Genomic DNA, 15021 nt, shown 5'->3' with positions numbered 1-15021 from the left:
TGTTTTCCCTTTGTGTATGTCTCTATTATGTTTGAACTATAGGTACATCGTGACCTTGAGAAAAAAAGAAACAGGTTGAAAATTTCCCTTTTCTATACACTTGCTTGCTATAATTTAGTAAACTAGTATCACTTTCACCTTTCACCACGGGTCCTGAAGAAAGCCCTAAAGTCCGATTCCCGGCATAGAGGGCTGAAACATGTCGGCCATTTTAAATCTTTTTGAATGCTAGTGCGTCCTGAGAACCTAATCTTTTCAATAGAGCGCACGCCACTTGAGCATTCCCCTAATGGGATCCACCCGAACCCAGACTTAATAAAATTCCTACTACTGGGTCTCCGGGGGATTTTTAATTGTTCTACACTCCCTCCACATCACTGGGTCACTACTGTTTTTACCGAGGGTAAGATCCTCCTGGTGGAGGCTGCATACCGAAACTAACCCGATGATTATGCACACACGTGTTCGAAGAGCGGAGAACCAAGATATACCGCTTACCACACTACCCAACACGTGCATGAGGGTTTTTATTTGGAGACACCGTTGTACGATCTCCTGCATACCCTGGTTCACGCAGGACAAGTGATCCCTCCCCATCTGATTATTTGCAATTACCTAAGGAAACTGAGGGATCAGCGTTTTCCTTCTCCCCCATCCATTTGATTAGTATATTCTAAGCAGCGCACAGCTGTGGGAGAATTCTAAGATCTAGACTCTCTGGGTAATTACACCAGATTGAGCCTTCTGCCTTGGTACGAACCAACCATGGCTGAAAACTTCGGACTAAGCTACACAACCGAAGAAATTGATGCAATACTAGCGAGACCCCCTCGTTTTTTGGACAGTGACCTCACTCAGACTCTAGCTAGCACTACAGACTGGGATGAATTGACCGAGATAAAAAAAGAACAAGTAAGAACTGCCGTCCACGGGATCATCATGACGGAATACTTGAGGGTTAACGCAGCTCCCAGAGGCCTCTGGGTTACCAATGCCCCTCGTATCTTTCTGAAAGATCTGGCCTTTAGAAAAGACTGGTCGGCCATATCCTGGAAGTGCACAAGGGACTACTTAGTCCTAATAATAAAGACAGCATCGAGACTAACAGACAAACTCACTGTCAAAATCCAAATCCTAGAAACAAAACTGAACAACACTGTGAATGTAACCATTTACAAGAAAAGGCTTGAAGAAATTAACAAGGAGATGGATGACACTCAAGAGTACCTCACCCAGACAAAGCTACAGAAACTGGCAAAAGAACTAAAGAGGTTTTCCCTAGAACGTGTACACCCTTACAGTAATAAGGACCATAAATTCAATGATAACGCATCAAATTATGGGTCAACCAGTGGGTCCTCGGCTGATGGATCAGACCAAAGTGGCGATGAATTCCCCAATTACAATAGAGGAAGACCACAAAACAGGAGAAACAACCGAAGAGGCAGGAACACATGGCGTCCTCCATTCTTTCAGGTAGATCATCAAGGAATCCCATTCCAACCCTTCAACCCACAATTTCAAGGCTGGATGAACCCTTTCTTCTCGGGACCCCCCCCATGAACCATCAAGGACCCCTTCAACAAGGACAAAATTTCCAACCCAGGGTTCCTTTTTTAGGGAGGGGCCAACCTCAACAACGAGGAAAGAATCGAGGAGTAACTTGGTCAGACCAAACCCGACAGGTCCAAACGAGGAGTGTGACAAAAGCCAACACTGTTCCCTCATCGTGAACTTGACTGATAAGGTCCTAACAAAAGAACAAGAGGATGTCCTTAATAAAGGCCTGGGATTTGTCCCTACCCCTAAAACAGACATTTTCAAAATAAAATGTGAATTGGCCGAATTCTGTCGTACCCTCAAACTGAAAGCCTTTTTCAAGGATCAACCAAAATACATCTCGGAGGGAGATACATCACTGAGGAACAAGTCCACTTTCTGCCCACTGCCCTCTCAAGTTCCGATTGAAATCGCAACCTTTGAGCAAGCTATCATGAGAGAAGTAGACGAATTAGCATCAAATCAACAAAAACCGTTTCACAATGTAACAAGAGCAGAACAGACAGCGCTGGATGAATTGAAGAACGATGGCCAAATCATAATAAAGCCAGCCGACAAAGGAGGGGGGGTAGTTATCTTGTCTGCAGCAGGTTATGACAAGCAGTGCCTTGATCTTCTGTCAGATGAGAAGTTCTACAGGAAACTATCCATTGATCCCACCAAAAGGTTGCAGAGTGAAATGAAAATGATGATCGAAGAGGCGGAAGCTCACAACTGGCTTTCCAAGAAAGAAGCTGATTTTCTGGTAACAAAGAACCCCAAAACTCCATATTTCTACTCATTGCCTAAAATACACAAAGCCCGAATACCACCTCCAGGACGACCAATAGTGTCAGGCATTGGGTCGGTATTAGAGCCTCTCTCTCAGTTTGCTGATTATTACCTCAAACCATTGGTACAAAACACACTTACCTACTTAAAGGACACGCGAGACCTTCTGAACTTACTTAAAGATGTCGAATATTCACCTGACACCATGATGCTTGTAGGACTTGATGTAGAAAGTCTCTACACGAGCCTACCCCAACAAGAGACCCTGGATATGCTGGAGCAAATTCTTTTCGACACAGACTGGACATATAAAACTCCTAGACACTTCGTTTTGGAATGTTGCCGCATGGCCCTGACAGAGAATCATTTTCAATACAAAGAGACACTGTACTTACAATGCCATGGTACCTCGATGGGCAGCACATTTGCCCCGAGTGTGGCTGGGTTATATGTGAGCACTTTTGAAGGCACACATGTACACACAGAAACCAATCCCTATATTCGTCATATACTGCTCTGGAAGCGGTATATAGACGACATCCTACTAATCTGGGCAGGGAACAAAGAAGATCTTAAAGATTTCCACACATGGTTAAATACAAAAGACAACTGCCTAAAGTTCACGTACAGTGCGGACAAAAGAATCCTAGACTTCCTTGATATTACAATCTATGCGGAAGACGGGCATTTACAAACACGCACTTTCTTTAAAGAAACAGCCAAGAACAGTCTCCTCTCTTTCAAGAGCTTTCACCCCCGCCCTTTGAGGGAAAATCTCCCCTATAGCCAGTTCCTAAGGCTGCGGAGGAACTGCAGCAAGAACACCGAATACCGGGCCCAAGCACAAGACCTTTGCACAAAACTCCAACATCGAGATTATCCAAGGCGAGTGGTAAATAAATGCAAGAAAAGAGCACAAAACCAAAACAGAGAAGGCCTTTTGGAGACCATTACAAAAACAGAACCTGAGGATCTCACTACTTGTGTCACCACCTTCAGTCCAGTCACTGACAAAGTCAAAAAGATCATGAACAAAAACTGGAGGATTCTCACATCTGGCACACTCTCTTGGCCTAAACCGAGATTTGCCAATAGACGATGTCGGAACTTGAAAGACATCTTGGTACACACGAGACCATCTGCAACAAAACGAGGACAACAAACCAATCTATGGGGGAACCCCCCTATTACTGGACATTTCCCTTGTGGCTCTTGTTCAGTCTGTAATCTGACCCAACCAACCAAAGAGTTACAATTACTTCCCAATTTCAAATGGAGAATGCTAAAACACACTAACTGCAATACCAGTCACGTAGTGTACATGATCACCTGCCCTTGCCAGCTGCACTACATTGGCATGACATGTAGGAAAGCTAAACAAAGGATTGTAGAGCACAGGAGCAACGTCAAATGTAAAAAAAACACAACCAAGATGGCCAGTCACTTTCTGGAAAAAACCACACAGTGGATGACCTTAACTGGGTCATCCTTGAAACTCTGGATATAAAGGACAGCAATGCAGAGAGAATCCTTTTTGAAAAGGAGCAACGCTGGGTCCATCGTTTGGGGACAGACACAAGAGGGCTGAATGATAATATTCCGTGGCTGAGTGTGTTGAGATAATAAAATTGTTCCCCCAATTAACATTTGCAGAATTTATACATTCCCTGAAGGCTTCACCCTAGAATGCGGTCTGCCCCCAAGAGACTTAACAGAAGATACCTATCCATAAGTTGCACTGTGAGAGGCACCAGTGATCAACTCAGTGCTCAAATTCGATAAATTTGCCATATTTTGTATGCCCACGAATTTACAAAACATCATGTTTGACCTCGCAACTTATCATCATTTTTATTTTTACAAACTTTTTATTTTTATTATTATTATTCTTAATTTTTCGGAACCTACACCATTTTTCATAATGAAGCATCAGAATTACTTCTTTTGGAATACGATTTACTGCAGGTTTCTAAATCACGTAATCTCCACTTCGTTATATTTTCAATATGAAGAGGCGCCCAGTCCCCTTTCTATTGCCCTGAACGGAGGACTTAAAAAAACGACCCGGAAGCGCAGTCCCGCTACTTCCGGGTCCCAAGAGGCAGCTGCAGCGCAACGCGAGGCGCGAGGAGAGGAGCGTTAGGTACCAGCTTGAGACAAAACTCTGCTACAAAACCGCAAGTATAATAAAAACCGCTTTGCGCTAATGCATAACTGTCCCCCTTTTACCTAGCCCCCTCGAAGCCCTTGTCACACCCGAAGGAGGTGTAACTGATGTGCATTTCATGTACGATATTAACGCACAGAACACATCGGTATGAGAGTTCCTCACTATTTAGTTTGGGCAACCTTTATCATGATTAAGATTGTAGAGACTGCACATGTTTATTAATATTATTGCATGTCATATGATCACGTGGTAATCGAATGCCATATACTTGACCCACCACAATAGTTATCCGAGTGGTGGGGTATTTCCCAACCCTATACACTCGTTCTGCATAAAAGTGTGATATACCACCTACAAACCAGATATTCACTTTTTGCATGAAATAGCTTGCTGGATAAAGAGAGAATTGATACTGCCATTTACTGGGGGTTATGAAGTATTGCCATTTTAAGTTGCTACAACTTGTATTGTCCAGTAGTGAATTCGCTACGCTATGTGTCTCCCTTACCCTTGTTTTCCCTTTGTGTATGTCTCTATTATGTTTGAACTATAGGTACATCGTGACCTTGAGACAAAAAGAAACAGGTTGAAAATTTCCCTTTTCTATACACTTGCTTGCTATAATTTAGTAAACTAGTATCACTTTCACCTTTCACCACGGGTCCTGAAGAAAGCCCTAAAGTCCGATTCCCGGCATAGAGGGCTGAAACATGTCGGCCATTTTAAATCTTTTTGAATGCTAGTGCGTCCTGAGAACCTAATCTTTTCAATATAGCGCACGCCACTTGAGCATTCCCCTAATGGGATCCACCCGAACCCAGACTTAATAAAATTCCTACTACTGGGTCTCCGGGGGATTTTTAATTGTTCTACACTCCCTCCACATCACTGGGTCACTACTGTTTTTACCGAGGGTAAGATCCTCCTGGTGGAGGCTGCATACCGAAACTAACCCGATGATTATGCACACACGTGTTCGAAGAGCGGAGAACCAAGATATACCGCTTACCACACTACCCAACACGTGCATGAGGGTTTTTATTTGGAGACACCGTTGTACGATCTCCTGCATACCCTGGTTCACGCAGGACAAGTGATCCCTCCCCATCTGATTATTTGCAATTACCTAAGGAAACTGAGGGATCAGCGTTTTCCTTCTCCCCCATCCATTTGATTAGTATGTTCCCATTCACACACCAGTGGAGTAGTGTGGCTCACTGGTTAGAGGCGGCAGGCCTGAGAGCAGAAATCAGCCTGGGACCAGGGTTCAATTCCCGACGCGGCAGGGTCGTGGACCTTGGTCAGCGGACTCGATAATTCTCGCTTCGGTGCTTACTCTAATCAGGGGTTCCACTCGGCAACTCTGGGCATTAGCTTGCCTAATCTCCACAACGGCCTCACCAATTCCGGGGATGCCTGGCTCCACCTTGGGGACTCCCAGCAAGGGACCATCCCACAGGGAAAGCCAGGACGGGTTCCCCAGAGTTATACAGCGCCGGGACGCCCCGTTGCTGGGGCAGCTGTGCGCTTTACAAGTATACTACATTTACATTTACATTTACACCAGGAATGTGCCATTAGCACACCGAAATGCAAATGGTAATGCAATTTGTGATGCAACGTATGTACAAAATGGTTGCATTGCTATATGTACAATCACAGGAGGTAGAACAATGACCTGTCTGATGACTATTAATTAAGAAGGTCGCAATTTGCGACCCTTATCATTAGCTGCGAATACAGGGGCGAAGTCCTGCTAGGAGCGGCAGTCCTCCATTCTTGTATTTACATTTATTCTATCATTAGCTCTGAATACTGGGGTGAAGGCGAGCTAGGAGCAGCAGACCTCCATTCTTGTATTTACATTTATTCTATCATTAGCTGTGAATACAGGGGTGAAGGCCTGCTAAGACACGGAGACCTCCATTCTTGTATTTACATTTATTCTATCATTAGCTCTGAATACTGGGGTGAAGGCCTGTAGGAGCAGCAGACCTCCATTCTTGTATTTGCATTTATTCTATCATTAGCTGTGAATGCTCAGGTGAAGGCCTGCTAGGAGCAGCAGACCTCCATTTTCGTATTTACATTTATTCTATCATTAGCTATGACTACAGAGGCGAAGGCCTCGAAGGAGCAGCAGACCTCCATTCTTGTATTTACATTTATTCTATCATTAGCTGTGAATTCAGGGGCGAAGGCCTGCTAGGAGCAGCAGACCTCCATTCTTGTATTTACATTGTGAAACTATTTACATTAAAGGGACTGACGCTGATTTAAAAAAATTACATTTGAGAAGACATCGGGGAGAACAATCAGTGGTCCCCGTGACCATTGCCTGTTACCCCTGTGATCGGCTGACGTGACTTTCAAAGGGCAGGTGGTCCCCTCGAAACCTTTTCCCCTTTGCAAGGTAGTTACCACCTCCTTTACGGTTTTGGTAACTGGTCAATGGTTTGTGACAGCAGTTATGATGAGAAACTATTGTGCGTACAATACCAAATTGCAGTTATGAAGGAACACCCTTTTTACAACCCTTCCTCATTGTGATTTGATATCTGTGACAAAACCTATAATTTTCAAACGAATTTAGGAGAAAGTAAATGGACATTTTGTGGTGGCAAACCCTGTGATTTTGTGAATTGCAGGGGTTGTGATTGTAAAATGGCTTTGTATATCTAACCCTAAATTGGGCTTCTGAACCATAGACTTGCAATAGCGCCCATCTGCTTTTATTATTGCGGTCCATTGCTAATTTTCAGTTTTAAAGTATTTTCAATTGGCCCTTATTGCTCTAAGGATTGGCTACGTATTATGACTATTCTGTTCCAGATCTCTATTCATATAAATGAAGTATGTGGCATTGTCTATGTTTTGTATCTATGTATGTGGTATGTATAGAGTATGTATAGAGTGCTGTATAGAGTGCTGACATAGCTGAAAGGCAACAGAGCATTTTTACAGGTTCAAAGGTAAAGATACAGTCATCATGGGAGTGGAGAGTTAGCTGTTTATTAATAACTAATGCACACTGTACTGTGTACTGATCTAAAGTTCTTTAAGGAGGGGGATATTTAGCGCTTTCTTAAATTGAAGCGGGATTGAGCAGTTCTGGTTGTTATGGGATTGTTGTTCCGTATCCTCGATGCATTGATGGAGAAGGCCTGTTGCCTTGGTGTTGATTGTTCCACCTCTTTGTCTCCAGTCTGATAGTGTCCTTTCTGTCGGTCCACAGGAGATAGTGGTTACTGGCTAGACATGCACAGGAGCCGGTCGTGAAGGCTTTGTAGATGATACAGCTGGTTTTGACGATGCTACAGGCTGTGAGATGCAATCAGTGGAGATCCATCAGCGTGGGGGTCATTGGTCATAGTTCTTTAGTTCAATCATTAGCCGTCCTGCTGCATTGCTGAATGAAGAATGCTCTGAAGGAGGAGCTTGTGGAGCAGAACATTGCTACGAAGCTGATGAATGACGGGTCTAAAGTTGCTTCCTAGGCGGCCTCACTCAGTAGAAAAAGCTGGTCACAGGCCATCTTAGTTTTCTTGGCAATGTGCTCCTTGAAGATGAAATCTGTGTCTAGGGTGAACTGGCTTTGGCTATAAATTTGTGTTTAAATCCATCCAGGTCCTTTGTCTTTGAGCAGCTATGGCTAGTTGTTGGATGTTGTTCTTAGGGAACAGCAGGATTTCTATTTTGGTCCGATTAAACTGCAGGTAGGTGCTATACATCCCGGTCTGGACGAGGTACAAGAAGCACGTTAAGAATTGGATGTCTGTCCCAGGCGTGACCTCAAAATACAGTTGTGAGTCATGAGTGTACTGGAGACTTTTCATGTTAACTGTGAGCAGAGCCACAGGGGGCTCAATGTTGGGTCTGAAGATGATGCAGGACAATATGCGACACTGAGGCACTCCACAGGTGAGCCACATCTTTGGGGACCAGCAGCTGCCCATGTGAATGAACTCATGTCGGTTGGAAAGGCAGGTGGAGAACCAGTGAAGGGCGTCTCCATGGAAACCCATTTGAGACGAAACAGTGTCGATGGGGTGGACAAGAGTGTTGAAAGCAGCTGAGAGATTCAGTAACATCTGGAGGCCGGGGTCATCTGTTTGGAATCAGAAGGATGCGGTCTGTGATATGGAGGTTAGTTGGGTCATCTGTTTGGAATCAGAAGGATGCAGTCTGTGATATGTAGGTTATTTGTCTCCACGCTGCAGCAAGATCGTATGTCAGATTAATAGGAGATGGTTGGTGTGGATCTTGAAGTTGGGCGTTGTCTGCTTCTTCTGTGATCTTGTTACAATATGGTTGAAATGAAGACCTGAATAGTGGCACACATTAGATGCCCTGGACCAATAAGCTTTGTTTGTGTTGTGGCTAGTAGTCTAAATATAGATCCTAATTATCATGATCATTCTCTTGTATTGTTATATCAATGGAGTCAGTCATTTCTAACACTTTAAAGATGTTTACATTCATGGTGTAAAGTGCCTCTTAAGTGCTTGTTGTTATTACTGGAAAGCAGTGTAGACCTATGTTCGTCTTGCTGAAGAGTACCTTTGCTTCATTGCTCCTCGCACAGTCTCACAGCTGTTTATTCTTCCAGTCTGTATCATCCACTCTGCCTCTCCTGGTCCTTTTGTCTTGCAGTAGAGCGAGAGATATTCTACAATCCCAAAGCGCGGAGCTCTGCTGATGTCCATCCTTATGCAGAGAGCTGTCTTCGTGTACAACATGGCGTTCAAAATGATGACCAGTCATTCCAGACTTCTGTAGCTTCTCTTCTGAAAACAACTCGATGCCTCCGTCCAGCTGAAAAGAATCATCTTCTATTTCAAAAAGGTATGTGATTGAAGAGTATATGTAATATGCGTGCATAACAAGGGAGGGATGTCTGTGGGCACCAGGGATCAGTGAATAACAAGGGAGGGATGTCAGTGTGCACCAGGGATGAGTGCATAACAAGGGAGGGATGTCAGTGTGTGAGGTACTGGGTTTTTCAGAACCGGTACTAAACCGGTAACCCAGCGGTGCCAGGGAACACACCCAAGGACCTCAAGTTCTTCCTGATTCAGACCACAGAAACTCAGAGTCTTCTAGGTGATGTCAAGGATCGATTTTATTGGCTGCAACCAAGGTAACAAGCGTCCTAGAAGTACAACACACAGGAAGTATGTTCTCAGGAGACTGCCGCAATTCACAAAGTCAGGCTTCTCTTTTTATACGAAATATTGTGCTTAAGGCAAACATTCTCCGCATTTTAGTATACCATAGACCTGTTACCATTACAAAAGAAAAACAGAGTCATGATGACAAGGCCATAGTTCAGTTTGTACAACCTACAATAAATTACTCGGCAAGGCCCAACATTTTCATCAGATATCGCTGGACCCCAATAAAACCGGGCACCTCCCCATCATAAAGTAAGCGAGAGAAAAGAGCAGAGACAGGTGTGAGCAAGATTCGGCAGGGTGTGTGTGCGATGAATGGGTTTATGGCTTGCTGAGCCTTGATGCTATCTTGCTCGGCCACTGGGAGAGGAACTGACCAAACAGGTTCGGCCTGGGGCAATGGTTCCAACTTGCTCAGGTCAAGGAAAAGTCGATCAAAGTGTACGTGTCCTTTGGGATCTGAATTCGGCTGGATTATAAGCCTATGTACAGGGCAACCCACTAAAATGGCTGCCGTACACAAAATGGAAGCCAAGGGTTTGGGACGTAAATGATGATTTCGAGGTGAAACCATCCTTCGAATACGATGACAATGTTTGTGCATTGTATACTCGTCATTCTCGGTCTTTTGATACTAGATTCGACCGGTTGCGACGAAGTATAATTCTCGAGTCTAAAATAATTACACGAGTCCAGACATTTTCAGAACCACAAACCCTCCTTTTGCCCTTACATAGGCAATTATTCTATCCTCATGCTAATCTGAGTCCAGATCTATATTCCTAAAGTCAATGAGATGTTGCTGTAACATCATCCTAGTACTTAGATCGTCTCTTGATACAGGCTTCCTTACACATGATGTAGCGCATAGGCCACATATTGCAGGAGCACACTGCACGCACAGACAGAACAGGAAAAGAATGGCTAAGACCATCCCAAGGACCATCAGAATTTTCCATCCCCAGCCGGATATCAGTTCCCAGAACCACCCCATTAATGACCAATCTCCTTATCCACATGAATAGATTCGGAAATCTTATGCAGTTTGGAGATGGCCTGGTATACTGTCGGAGCATTATCAGGGATGAAAATGCAGCAACTTGATTGGATCAATCTGCATACCCCACCTCGGTCTGCAAGTATGACATCTAACGCGACCCTGTTCTGAAGGGTCATAAGACGATCCGACTGGAGCTCAGCAGTCAAGTTACTAAGGGCACCGGCAGTTTCAATCACGGTGGACTCAACCACCCTCGTCAATTGCCTTATGTTCCTGCTGTTAACCATTTGTCCCCAGAATGGCAGAAAACCCTTTGCAAAGTCCCCAAATTCTTGACCTGCAGTGTCTTCTTTACTCAAGACACATCTAACTACTCTTGTCTTGTGGTAATCTGCCGCTGCTGTGTAGGTGGGAGGCAACAGGAACGAAACAAAACATGAGCCCGAGAAGTCAGGGGGAAACCATGTATAGGCTCTATCATGACAGATGAAATAGGTACCCTTAGCTGCTAAAAACGCAGGGGAAGTCTGAGACCCAAAAACATACGTTTCTGTACAGACACTTTTTCCTAACTGAGCTCTGGGATTCTTGCCATTACCTTGCAGACACAGGTGGCCCTGATGGGGTACAATCCAAATTTGGGGAAGATTTCTTAGCTTGCTGCTTCTCATTCAAAGTTGCTCCATATCCGGTCACGTTCCAACCAATGTATGGAAATATCTCATCGTCCGGTGTAGCTTCATATGAAATATCTCCCTTAATCATATCTACTATACCCTTAACTAGAGCGTTTGTCTTGGGGTTGTCTTTTACAGAACGCAAGGGTTGCACTTCTCGTGCATATATGAACATTGTTCTATACGCCCACACCGAACCATTATGGCTGAAAGGCAGGACTAGATAAGGGGTACCTTTATCAGTTGTGTGGGGCATAAGGCCACAAACCCAACAGTTAGTCGTGTTCATTACTAGTTGGTGTTGGTGCAAGACCTGGATAAAGGAGTTATTGATGAAGTCTAGCCTTCTATTGGATTCATGGTCAGGAAGGGGGTGGAAAGAATGAGAGGAAACAGTAGGAGGAGGAGGTGTAGGCGATATCGTAGGTGCAAATGTCACACGGAAAGAGAATAAAACGTATCCCATTAAAAATATCATCACACTGAATAACATAAAAATACACAGTACTAAAAAACTTTTCTTTGTCATCACTTTACATATTTTGCGTTTAAAGTTCGTTGCTTTGGCAGGTCTCTCCCTCTCGAAAAACTCCATCCTCTCTAGAGTGCTGCCTGCGATGGGAGGTTGATTCTGCTAAGGAGTGCTTCTGTCAGTCTAGGGTAACTCCCTTGGACCAACCAGAACTACCGACCTAACGTCGTCAGCTGCACCCCAAAGACTTTAAGCAATCGCGGCCCTAGCAGCGTGAACCCGGATGGCGGTTCGAAAATCAAAAATAAGCAAGTTTCTCAGATGGGAGAGCTGCACTTTCAAAAATAGTACTTGGAAGGAAAAAAGAATATTTCTTTATTTGTCCATAGGTCTTTGCCTCAAAGTGTAAAAGAAATCATTTTTATTAGTTCGTATTTCTTGGTCTCAAATTGTATCTTTGTTTTCCGGGTACTGTTTGGTCGCGGAACAAGAGTTCAGGTTCTGTAGTGTCTAATTGCTTTGACGGTGATACTGGTTGCAGAATGTTGTCGCTCTCTTGTTCAGTCAACGTTCCTTTTACGCGTGCATCACTAAAAGATACGAAACGAGGCACGGTTTCGGTCTCTGAGTCGCCGACACCCTCCTGGACCCACTGGTGATACGGCAGAGGTAAAGGGATCCTTTTACAATGGACCCCGTGGATCCAGTGCTTCTTTCCCTCCACTCGAACTGCCAATCTTGTGGAGAGAAGGACGAGATGTGGTCCAGTCCACCTGGGCTGGTCGTTCTTCGACCATTGGAAATTCCTCACGAGGACCCAGGATCCAGGGTTAATGGCGTGACCCGGAGTCCCAGAGGCCGGAGGCAGGGTGTTGTGAACCTGTTGATACAAAACACCCAATTTAGCTGTCAGTTTTTACAGGTAATCAAGCAAAACAGGGTGTTCTAGTTTGCTGAACTTGGTGGGTCTAGGCACTCCCCATACGTTGGCCGGACGGCCGAAGACTATTTCATAGGGGCTAAGTTTCACTCGCGAATGTACAGTCATTCTGGTGGATAGGAGTGCTAAGGGTATAGCGTCAGGCCATTTAAGACCTGTGCTCGCTTGGATTTTGGCCAATTTCAGTTTAAGCGTGCCATTGTAACATTCTACTAATCCAGCTGATAGGGGGTGATTTGCAGCGTGGAACTTCTGTCGAATGCCTAGCCCTTCACATACATTCTTCATCCCACGACCCACAAATTCACCTCCGTTATCACTCCAGACCATTCTAGGCATTCCAAATCTAGGGAAGAACTCTTTCACAAGGGCTTTCGCTGTGGACAAGGCAGTATTGTCCTTTAGGGGATATGCTTCTACCCATCTTGAGAAAGCACAAACAACAACGAGCACGTATTTTAAGTTGTTGCACCTCTCCATGTGAATGAAGTCTAGCTGCAAAACCTCGAACGGATACGTAGGAGGTGCAAAATGACCAGCTGGAGTTGGGGTTCCCCTACCAGGATTGTGTTTTAGACACACCATGCAATTCTTGACCACATTCTCTGCACACTTGGGAATTCCTGAATTTTGCCATACTGGAGCCAACAACTTGCAAATCCCTTTCACGCTGATGTGAGCCATTCCATGAGCCATTGTAACTACTGCAAGCACATACGCATCGGGTAACAACCATCTCTGATGCTCTGAAAATTCAATCCAACAACCGTTTGTGTCCATTCTACCCGTACTTTCTCTCCAGATGCTCAAATCTTTCTCTGTAGCCTCAGCTTGAATAGACATCACACTCTCTATCGTGTCTTCACACATTCCAACATCACCAACCCATCTTGAAGGGCCTGCAACGTACATTCGGCTTATCACATTCTTTGCAGTTTCTTTCGCGATTTCGTCGGCAAATGCATTTCCACGACCAACATCATCAGTCACCCTCTTGTGAGCACTACATTTCACAATCGCTACTTGCAGAGGCAAGGTCAGTGATTCAAGAAGCTCATTCACCAACTGACCATGCTGAATCTTAGCTCCATGCGAAGTCAGGAACCCATGTTCCTTCCACAATCGTCCAAAACTGTGAGCCACTCCAAATGCATACTGGCTGTCGGTATAGACAGTCACTTTCATTCCTTTCGACAACACACATGCTCTCGTGAGTGTAATCAGTTCTGCTGCTTGAGCTGAGTTATGTGGAATAAGTGCAGTTTCAACATTTGTGTGCAAAGTTGTGACAGCATATGCTGCAGTCGTGTCACCATTCGGAAGCTTGAAACATGAACCATCTACCCATAATGTACCATCACATTCAGCAAGAGGAGTGTCATGGAGATCGATTCTCCCTTTCGTTTCTTCCTATGTCCTAAATAAGCAATCATGCTGTTCCGAAGCATCTAATTCCTCTATAATTGGCAACAATGTAGCTGGGTTTAATGCATTACATCTCTTTATGTGTACGTGACTTGCTAATAGCGTTAATCCGTAACCTGACAATCGAGCACTAGTTAAGTGCTGTGTCTTGGTTCTGTTTAGCAACGTGTCTACTGCATGTGGAACCATGGCGATCAAGGTGTTATTCATCACTAAACCAGCAGACTGTCGAATAGAAACAGCTGCTGCCGCTGTAGCTCTTAAACAACTTGGCAATGCTTTAGCTACCGGATCCAAAGTCGATGAAAAATATGCACATGGACGCTGTCTGTCCCCAAACATCTGTGTCAGTACTGACAATGCACAACCTTGTTTCTCATGGACATATAATGTAAAGGGCTTACTGTAGTTGGGGTTACCTAACACAGGAGCCGAACATAATGCATCACGTAGTTCAGAAAAACTTTTCTGACACTCTTCAGACCAAGGAATGGGCTTGGGTGTATCTTTACACGTTAATGCCACCAAAGGTTTGGCCAATAACGAAAAATTTGGGATCCACTGTCTACAGTACGATGTAATGCCCAAGAAAGCACGCACTTCTCTCTGTGTTCTTGGCACACTTAATTTCGCTATTGCCTGAATTCTCTCTGGGGTCAATTTCCTTCCCTCCTTCGATAAGAGATGACCTAAGTAGGTCACTTCTTGTCGACAATATTGCAGTTTGGAAAGTGACACCTTGTGATGCAACTCACACAGATGATGCAACAATGACACCGTGGCTTTCTTACAAATTTCCTTTGTGTCTGCCGCAATCAGCAAATCATCAACG

General features: G+C 44.4%; 1 long non-coding RNA gene across 1 annotated transcript in view; it reads left to right on the top strand.

Annotated features, from left to right (window-relative positions):
* LOC144752141 (uncharacterized) overlaps positions 1-9263 on the top strand; it is a 29923-nt gene extending 20660 nt beyond the window's left edge. The window contains exon 3 of the long non-coding RNA XR_013594035.1: positions 9155-9263. This is a non-coding gene — a long non-coding RNA (uncharacterized LOC144752141). The remainder of the gene's footprint in view (positions 1-9154) is intronic.
* The last annotated feature ends 5758 nt before the right edge of the window (positions 9264-15021 follow it).

Source organism: Lissotriton helveticus, chromosome 4_2 (genome assembly GCF_964261635.1).
Source record: "Lissotriton helveticus chromosome 4_2, aLisHel1.1, whole genome shotgun sequence".
Classification (NCBI taxonomy): Eukaryota; Metazoa; Chordata; class Amphibia; order Caudata; family Salamandridae; genus Lissotriton; species Lissotriton helveticus.
This window is presented reverse-complemented; position numbering and strand designations above follow the sequence as displayed.